Source organism: Motacilla alba, chromosome 17, assembly GCF_015832195.1.
Source record: "Motacilla alba alba isolate MOTALB_02 chromosome 17, Motacilla_alba_V1.0_pri, whole genome shotgun sequence".
NCBI lineage: Eukaryota > Metazoa > Chordata > Aves > Passeriformes > Motacillidae > Motacilla > Motacilla alba.
Window position 1 is genome coordinate 2,541,419 of NC_052032.1, and position 9,801 is coordinate 2,551,219.

The following is a 9,801-nucleotide window of genomic DNA, read 5'->3' on the forward strand; positions in this document are numbered from 1 at the left end:
GTAAAAAACCAGCCTCCTCCTCCTCCCCACTGCAGGCTGCTGCAGGAGCCACCACTGGGCTGGGCAGGGCAAGGTGGCCCTGAGAAGATCCAAGGGGCACGAGAGGATGGGAGGGATGTCTGTGCAGCTGGGGGTCAGATGAACATTTGGGGATGATGTCCGTGCAGTTGGGGGTCAGGTTGAGTGAAGATTTGGGGATGGGTGTCCTCAGAGCTGCCACTCTCAGGTGAGATTTTCCCAACCAGCACCAGGGCAGAGGGGCCAGCTCTCCCTGGGAGGGGACAGCGACACAGCAGGAGGACCTGGTCCTCAGGCATCACCTCTGGGGACAAGAACACTCAGCTCCAACCCTGTGCAGACAACAGCCAGTCCCGGAGGATGCAGTCACCATCGCTGGACACCTCGGGAAGGCGCAGGGACACCCTTCAGCACACACCCCACAGCTCTGGGGGGTGACAATCTGCTTCTGCCCTTCTCCTCCTGCAGCCCTGGCCCACCTCTCCCCCTGCCCGCCGCCTCCCACCTCTTCAGAGGCCTCCAAACCCCGTCTTGTTATGGCACCAGCTGGTCAGAGGAATAATCCGGGTCTGGAGGGACGCCAGGGCAGAATGCAGCTCGGGAGGGGGGGCTGGCGGAGCGAGCCATGGCAACGCGGCAGCATCCTCCCCATCCATCCATCCATCCTTCCTGCAGGAGAAGGAGCCCACAGGAGATGTCCTGCCTCGGGGTCAGCCCCAGGCTGGCTCTCCTGCTCCTCGGGAGCAAACATCTCCTGCAGGAAAACCTCCGGGAGCGCCAGGCTGGCGCAGCCCAGGAAATCTCGTGCCAGTGCCCGGGGACAGGGGTCTGGGGACCCTGCAGGCTGCCCCCAACTCTGGGGGAACAGCTCCAGCTGGAACAGCCCCCCATGGCAGGCAGATCCAACAAGCTCAGGAGCTCCCCGTAAGGTGCTGAGGAGCACCCGGATCCCTGCGGGGACCCCAGGGTGCCCCCCCGGGTGCCACCCCTCGCTCCTCTGCAGCATTCTGCCTGCACAACCGCGGCTCCCCCCTCGCAGCCACCCACGCGTCCCCGCCAGCCCGGCTCCGGCGCTGCTGCCCGGCTCCACATTATCATTTCCAGTCGGGAACGATGTTTTTCAGGGAAAGAACGGAGCGGTTTGTCACTATACCCTGAAGGGGAGGATTAAGTCAGATTTCCCTGATGCTGCCCGGAACCTCTCTGTGTCCGTGTGCCCGTGCCTTCTCCCAGCGCAGACAATGAATGGAAATCGGGGACACGCAGTGGCGCTGGGCTCTGTCCCCTCTCCGGCGAGGGCACCGCATGTGGCCCTGCCAGGGGCTGCGGGGGCGGCGGGTCCGACCCCCCCTTCCCGCATCCCCCGGGCTGGGGGCAGCCGTGTCCCCCAGACAGAGCCCAGCAGAGCCCCGGAGCCCCTGCCCGGCGCCGCTCCCGCAGCACAGCACGGCGGGACACTGCCCTGCCTTCCCGTCCATCTTGGGCTCCGGCCCCGCCGCAGCGGCCCGGGCTGCGGGGGGATGGCGCAGCCCCCCATCCCCGCGGCAGGCGACACCGGGAGGGTGGCAGGGCCACGGATCCACGGGGATCCCCCCGCTGGCCCCCCTCGCCATCACCACCCACCTGATCACACCACCGGCCCCGGCCGCGCCATCTGCAGCGGGCGCGGGAGGGCGGGGGATGGCCGCGGGCACGCCAAAAACACCCAAAAACAGCGAAAAAGCAAAAAAACGCCAAGATCCGGCCGCGGCCGGCCACGGTGCCACGGAAATAAACCCTGCGAGAGGCGGGGAGGAGGAGGAGGAGGAAGGCTCATGGCTGCGGGGGGAAGTTCCCACCGGTTCCTGCCCTTTCATTTTCTTCTTTTTTTTTTCTTTAATGCGGAGTTTATTTCGCCTTAATTTCGCCCCGGGGAAAGGAGCGCCCCTCCTTCCTCGTCCAGCCTCGGGTGCTTTTGGAGAACAACCTCCCCCCCCTTCGTTTCCCCCCGGGAAAATATCGCCTTGCAACAGCCGGGAAGGAGGAAGCGGAGCCGGGGCCGACGGTGCCGTGCCCCCGCCCGCGGCTCCCGGCGATATTCCGGCCGGGAACGGAGCGGGGCAGCGGGACCCCCCCGGGCAAGGGATGCCCAAAGAGGGGGGACACACACAGGGGCACCCCCGGGCTGCGGGAGCAAAGGCACCCCCGGGAAAATAACAATAATAATAGGAATAATAATAATAATCATAATAATAGTGCAACGAAGCCCAGCGTTTGAGCGGGATTTGCTGCAGACAAAGCGGGAGGGCCCGGCCTGGCACTGCGCTGGGGGAGGGTTTGGGGGGGTCCGCACCCCTCTGTGCCCCCCCTCGGGGCTCAGCCTCCCGTGGGGGGAGTCCCCTCGGCCCTTTGGGGGATTGGGGGCCACGGGGGTCGATGGGGGCACAAAACCGAAGGGGCCTCGAGCGTCTCCGGCTTCCTCGTTCCCCCCCCCGCTTTTCCACCGTCACCAATTCCCACCCCCCTCCCCCAGCACTGCAGAAAAACCCCAAACACCCGCAAAAATTCAACAAACACACCCCGGAAGGTGACAGCACCCCCGACCCCCCCAGCGCACAACGCCCGCGTGTCCCCACGGGGGTGTCCCGTGGCGCCGCGTCCCCCCCTCCCCCGAGGGTCCGTATTGCGCATCCGCAGCATCCCCCCCCAGCCCGGCCGGGGCAGCCCGCCCGCTCCGACCCCCGCCCCCGCGGCCTCCCCGCGCTGCCCCCCACCCCAAACCCCGCGGGGGGGCGCGGATCTTACTCTCTCCCACCACAGCCTTGAGTCCGATGGGGGCCATGTCTCCGTGCCGGGGGGGCGGCGGCTGGGGGGGGGGTTTAGGGGGGCACCCAGGGGCGCGCACGGCCGGGCGAGGCTGCGGGCGGCGGCGCAGGGATGCGGAGGGCGGAGGGAAGAGGGAGGAGGACGATGGGGGGCGCGGGGGGGCGCGGGGGGGCGGCGCGGCGCGCTCAGCTGACCGGGGCGGGGCTTAGCGGCCTGCGTCACCGGCCACGCCCCGGCCACGCCCAGCCGGGGCCACGCCCCGCGCCGCAGAGCAGCGCCCGCCGGCAGCGCCCCCTGGCAGGCGGGACCTGGTACTGCAGCGGCGACACCCGCGCGCGGACAGGGGGACACGAACGGACACGGGGACACACATGGACAGGGGGACACACACACGGATAGGGGGACACACACACGGACACGGGGAAACACACGGACAGGAGGACACGAATGGACAGGGGGAAACACACGGACACGGGGACACGAACAGACACGGGGACACGAATGGACAGGGGGAAACACACGGACACGGGGACACACACGAACACGGGGACACGAACGGACACGGGGACACGAACGGACAGGGGGACACACACGGATAGGGGGACACACACGGACACGGGGACACACACGGACCCTCCACAACCGGAGTCACCCACAGTCACACATCTGTCACGCCCCACAAGCAGAATTAACACAGACACACCTCCGGCATCCCCCACATCCGAAATCACCCCAGCATCCCCCCCAGACACGCACCCGCTATCCCCCCGCCCCAGCATCCCCCCGCAGTGCCCCTCCCCGCGCCCCAGGGCTCAGCTGGGCCACCAAAGCCCTGCCACAGCCAGGCACTGCCCCCACCCCACGGTGGGGCTGGAGGGAACGAGCCCCGCCTGCCCCCAGGGCTGCAGGGGAGGGCTCCCTGGGGTCGGTCAGGTTTATTCCCAGTAAAATCCCATCGCACCCAGAGGGGATCAGTCACCCCTCCACGCTGGGCACGGCAGGGCTGTAAATCTGGGGGCAAAGGCCGCGCGTTCACCCCGCAGCCAGCTCAGCACGATGAGCTCTCCCTCCGGGCTGGCTGCCAGGGCTGCCGGGCTCCGCGTCTGACTCCCCGGGCTGTGCCCAGGGGATTTGGGCGCTCCTGCGCTTCCCCTCGGGAGCCCGGGGGAAGGGGGAACGGGAAAGCGGGAGGGGAGCGGCGCTGGCACGGAGCCGGGCAGGGGCAGCGCTGCAGAGGCAGGCGGTGCCCGCAGGTGCGAGCACACGGCTGGATTTACATGTCTGAATGCGGCCACCGAGAGTTCACCCTGTCCCGACCGCCCGGGGACACGGCACGGCGCAGCAGCGCCCGGAGCGACAGCCGAGCGACAGCGGAGCGACAGCCGAGCGACAGCCAGCGCCAGCAGCCCCAGGCCGGGCGGCCGCCAGCCCCAACCCTCCGCTCCAAAACCTGCCCTCCTCCATGATTCCTTAAAAATAATCCCGAGCTGAGTTTGTCAGAGCGCCGTACTCGGTGCCAAGGCAGCTATAAATACCAGAGGCTATTTAGGAGCGAGGTATTTATACTGCTGCTCCAGCTCCCTGCCAGGCTGCCCAGGGAGCCCGAGCATCCCGGGCTGCAGGAAAAGCCCCAGCGCTGGAGGGAGCTGGACCCGGCTGCAGGGGGTCCCCAAGGTCCCCAGGGTGTGTCCCCTTGCCCTTGGGGACAGTCAGCTCCCTGGCAGCCCGGTGGTTCTCTTGTATCCATCAAAAGATAAAATAGAAAATATAAATATAAACAAGGAAATATATACATATAGAAAATATAAATATAAATTATAAATAAGAAGATAGAAAATATAAATATGGAAAGAAAATATAAAATAGAAAATATAAATATAAACAAGGAAATATATATAGAAAATATAAATATAAATATAAATATAAATATAAATATAAATATAAATATAAATATAAATATAAATATGGAAAGAAAATATAAAATAGAAAATATAAATATAAACAAGGAAATATATATAGAGAATATAAATATAAATATAAATATAAATATAAATATAAATATAAATATAAATATGGAAAGAAAATATAAAATAGAAAATATAAATAAGGAATGTAAAAAATATAAATAAGGAAAGAGTGTGTGGGAAGTCTAGGACATTTGAACAACTGACTAATATGATTAAGCAGAAGCTGTTTGTTGTTTATATTACAGACACTTCTATAGATTTTACAAACTTCTAATTATGCACTTCTTGATTGGTGTTTTTGTCTTGCTCTCTCATTTTCTATTCCTTGGTATCTGTGATTGGCTATAGTTTAGGTGTTTCACGGTCTTCTGTTATTTTAGTTCCTGTGATCTTGGTATTCGGTTTCTCAGCTTCTCTGTTCTTATTTTAGTACATTATATATGTCTTATCTGTTATATATGTTTTAAACAAACACGTTTAGTTTACGTTTTATAACCTTGATGAATTGTAGAGTATTTTGCTGAAATTCTGCTGAGCACAGCTGCGAGCAGTGTGGCTGCTAAGCTGTTCAGATGCATTGCTACCAGCGTGGCGTTTGTCTCGCTGGAAAAGCTGGGAACCAGGCTGCCCCCCGCACGGCTGCCTGGGGAAGGTGTCAGCCTGGCCATGGAGGCTTGGGGGGCACAGCCAGGAGGGCAGGGATGGGAACATCCTGCCCACGGGGTGGAGAATGATGGTTTGGAGAGCCTCCCTCCAACACAGCTCCATGGGCAGGCCCCCTCCTGGCACCAGGACCACGCTGCTGCCCTGAGGCTGGATCCCACTCCAGGGCGTTTGCTGGAGTGCAAAATGCCCCAGAACTCCCTCCAGGCAGGGACTGTGGGCTGATCTGGGACCCCCAGAAGCCTTTCCCTGCTCAGGGGGATGTGGGTGAGGAGCCAGGGCTGGACACTCCCGGAAGGGAAGGGGAAGGGGAAGGGGAAGGGGAAGGGGAAGGGAAGGGAAGGGAAGGGAAGGAGCTTTTCCTCAGCCCTGTAGCCACACGGGGCTGGGAAGGAGCAACAGAGTGGATGGGGAGAGGTGGTGGCTGCTCCCCTCACTCCATCCTGTGCTGTTTTGGTCCAAATGATGGAAATTGGGATGGTCAGCTCTGGCAACTGGGCCCTGCACCAGCGGCTCTTGGTGTGGGATGGAAGTCTGGGGAGTAACAGGGAGCTGGGAGGCCAGAGAAGGGACTGGCCGTGGGGTCAGAGCTGGCTCAGGCTGGTTTTCCTGACAGACAAGTGTTAGGATGTCTGTGCTACCAAGGGGAAGTTGATGCAGAGATGCCTCCCCCAGCAGCCTTGGGGCCACATCCTGATCCCTCCCTCCTGGTCCTCTCCTAAGGAGTCTAGGCCAGGAGGCCTCGCTCTGGGCTTTTTCACCCCCAAAAATTCAGTTAAAACCTGCTAAGATGCTGGACATGTGTTTAACTGGCAGAAATGGGGCTGCCCCACAATCTTCTGAGTCCTGAGGCTGAAGGGGGAAAGAAACACTGGCAGCTCCTGCTGATCTGCTGACCATCCTCCCTGGGGGCTCCCCCAGAATATTTGGGGTTTCAGGACACTCTGGGAGGGTGTGAGAGTATCCAGCATCCACTGGGGAGTGCATCCATGCTCTGGGGATGTGGGATGGGGAGGCACTTCCACTCCCCTGAGTGCAAGCAGAGGCAATGCTGGCTGTGAAATGCCAGGGGCTGGGAACACATCCCAGGGGAAGGTGCTTACAGGGACAGCGAGGGCACAGTGTGGTGGTGTTCACATTCTCTGATAAAATCCCTTCACCCAGGGCTTTTCTCCTGGGAAGCTGAGCAGCCTCAGAGAAAAGGAGAACAATTCTTATCTCATTTGCTTCTCCTGTGCTGTGCTCGTGTGGAATGTGTTTGGGGATTGTTTACCCACAGGTGATTGTTCCATTGCATTCTGCTGGGAGTTGTTTTCACTCTTGGGCCAATCAGGGCCAAGCTGTGTCAGGGCTCTGGAGAGAGTCACCAGTTTCCATTATTAGCTTTTTAGCATTCTGTAAGTATCCTTTCTGTATTCTTTAGTATAGTTTAGTATAGTATTCTTTAATATAATATAGTATAATAAAGTAATAAATTAGCCTTGTGAGAACATGGAGTCAGATGCATCATTCCTGCCTTCATCAGGGCATTCCCTGCAAATACAGCACAGTGTCACCCTCTGTCTGTGTCCCCATGAGCTGCCTGGGGTGCAGCTGCTCAGGGTTAATCATCCCAGGAGCCCGGTGTTTGTGCTGGGCAGTGAGGGTTGGGGGCTGGGCAGACCCTGCTCAGATGCAGGCAGGGCCCAGCCTGGCGCTCTGGGTTTTTCCTCTGTTTCCAGCTCTTCAGCATTGGGATTTTTCCTTTCCCTGGTGCAAATGCCAGAGCTGTGACCCAGCACCAGCCCCTGCACCTGCCCAGGGGTTTGGGAGTGGGGCAGAAAACCACTCTTCCCAACATCCCACAGCAAGGAGCAGAGCCAGGGCCACATCCATGCTGTGCTGGTGCCCATGCCCGTTCCCTGTGCTCATCCCAGTGCCCAGGCTGTCCTGCCTGTCCCATGCCCCACATCCCATATTCCATGTCAGTGCCTGTCCCATATCCCATGTCCCATGTCAGTGCCTGTCCCATGCCCCATTTCCCGTATCCCATGTCAGTGCCCGTCCCATGTCCCATATCCCATGTCAGTGCCTGTCCCATGTCCTGTGTCCCATTTCCCACAGCCCATGTCAGTTTCTGTCCCATGTCTGTGCCTGTCCCATGTCCCATATTCCATGTCCCATGCCATGCCATTGCCTGTCTCCGTGCCCATACCCTGTGCTCACGCTGTTTTCCACGCTGGTGCCCGCACCCCACGCCCCGTGCCACGCCGGTGCCAATGTCGCCAGTCTGTCGCGCCCTCGGCAGGCTGCACCGAGCCGATCCCGGCTCCCTGCCAACGCCTGGCTGGCGGCCACCAGTTATCCCAGTGCCGACCAGCAGAGGGGAATGCTGGTCCGCAGGAGCCTCCTCCTCCTCCTCCTCCTTCCCCCCGTGCCCTCCGCCCCGCGGGCTGCGCTCCCCCGGCCCCGCCGGCCGCTCCCTGCCCTGGGGCGCTGCTGGGCGCTGGGTGCTCACCCACCGGGGCTGAGGGTGGGGTGACATCCCTGCCGTGCTGCCTGTCACAGCCCCCTGGCACCGGCTTGGGGGGTTTGAGGATCCCCAGGTGCCCCTCAGTCAGTGTCACCCCTCTGCTCAGAGCCCCGTGCCCGGGCTGGAGCTGATGGATCCCGCTCAGAGCTCCGTGTTCAGCCTGGAGCTGATGGATCCCGCTCAGAGCTCCGTGTTCAGCCTGGAGCTGACAGATCCCGCTCAGAGCTCCGTGTTCAGGCTGGAGCCGGGGTTTGGAGTGGATGGATCCCGCTCAGAGCTCCGTGTTCAGGCTGGAGCTGATGGGTCCCGCTCAGAGCTCCGTGTTCAGGCTGGAGCCGGGGTTTAGAGCTGACGGATCCGCTCAGAGCTCCGTGCCCGGGCTGGAGCTGACAGATCCCGCTCAGAGCTCCGTGCCCGGGCTGGAGCTGATGGCTGCAGCCCTGATTCAGCAGCAGCCGCTCGAGGCAGGCCTGATTCAGCAGAGCTGAATGACGCTGTTATCGGAGCGCAGCGCTGGAGTCAGCAGCGGGACGGAGGGCGCAGCCGCCCGCGGGCTCGGCATCACCGCTGGCGGGGCTGGGCACGGCTGCCCTCGCCTCTATCAGCGCTGCAAAGTTTTATTGCTGCAATCACGCTGCTGTTAATTGCACCGAGAGCAGTTCTGGGGAAGGAGAGCAGCCCCCGGCGCGGGAGGGCACCTCCGCCCCCTTCTCTGCCGCTGCTGCTCCCTCCTGCCCAGCCGGGCTGGCTCCGACCCCGGGGCACACCGGGTCCCTTTACAAGGACACGTCCGGGGCCTCAGAGGTGACCCCAGGTGGGTTTCCACCCCCACCCTGTGGATGGGGACCTGAGCCCAGCTGCGAGGTGCACCCCGACCTCCGCGTGGCTGCAGCTCCTGCCCTCAACCCCCCCCTCCACCGCGATCGGGTTTCCCGGTGATCTGGTGATGTGGAAACAGATCCCTGTGCCAGGGTCACCGAGAGTGGAAGGAAAACTCCACTGATTGCTCCTGGTGTCGGTGAGAGGGAAATAAACATTTACCGGGCTGGGGATTTATCCTGCAGTGTCCAGCGGCTGCAGGAGCCCAGCAGCGTTCTGGAGGAGGGGAGAGGTTGGGGACAGCCTGTTCTGGGCTCTCTGCAGGTGCATCCAGCGCCTCTGCTGCCGAGAGCTCAGGTTCTACACCGTGCTCATGGAAAATCCAGCGGGAGCAAGGAGGGATGATCCCACCCCCAGGCACTGAAGGCAGAGGGATCAGCTGAGGGGCAGCAGGGCAGGGAGCTGAGCACACAGCCCCTGCCAGGCTTGGTTTGACTGCTGTCAGCAGAAAAAATACCCCACAGAATCAACTTTTTTAAAGAAATGCTTTGTCACAGCCATGGATTGTGGCATCAGAATCCTCCACAAGTCCTGGGAGGGTGAGGGACAGGTATGGAGCACTTTGCTCATCATGATGGACCGATGCACTGAAGGCTTCGAAGGCTTTAATAACTTGGGAACTATCTCACCTCGCTGCTGCCATCTCCACCATGCCAGGAGCTGCCTGAAATCACGAGAGTGTTTATTCTCCTCAGCTGTATTCACAGGGAAATCCTTCATCTCCAAGCTGGGATAGATAATTCATCAGCTCTAGGCAGATAAGCATTATTTCCATCTCTTCAGCGAGATGTAATTAGCTGGCATGATTAGACTTTATCAGCCTGCAATTCTGCACAGCTCCAACACTGCACAGCCTCTGATGGGAGGGACGTCTGTGCCGGGTGCCTCGCAGCCCCAGCACGTGGGACAGGCCCAGGACAGGGCGTGACAAAGCCATTTGAGCATCACTTGTGCTGC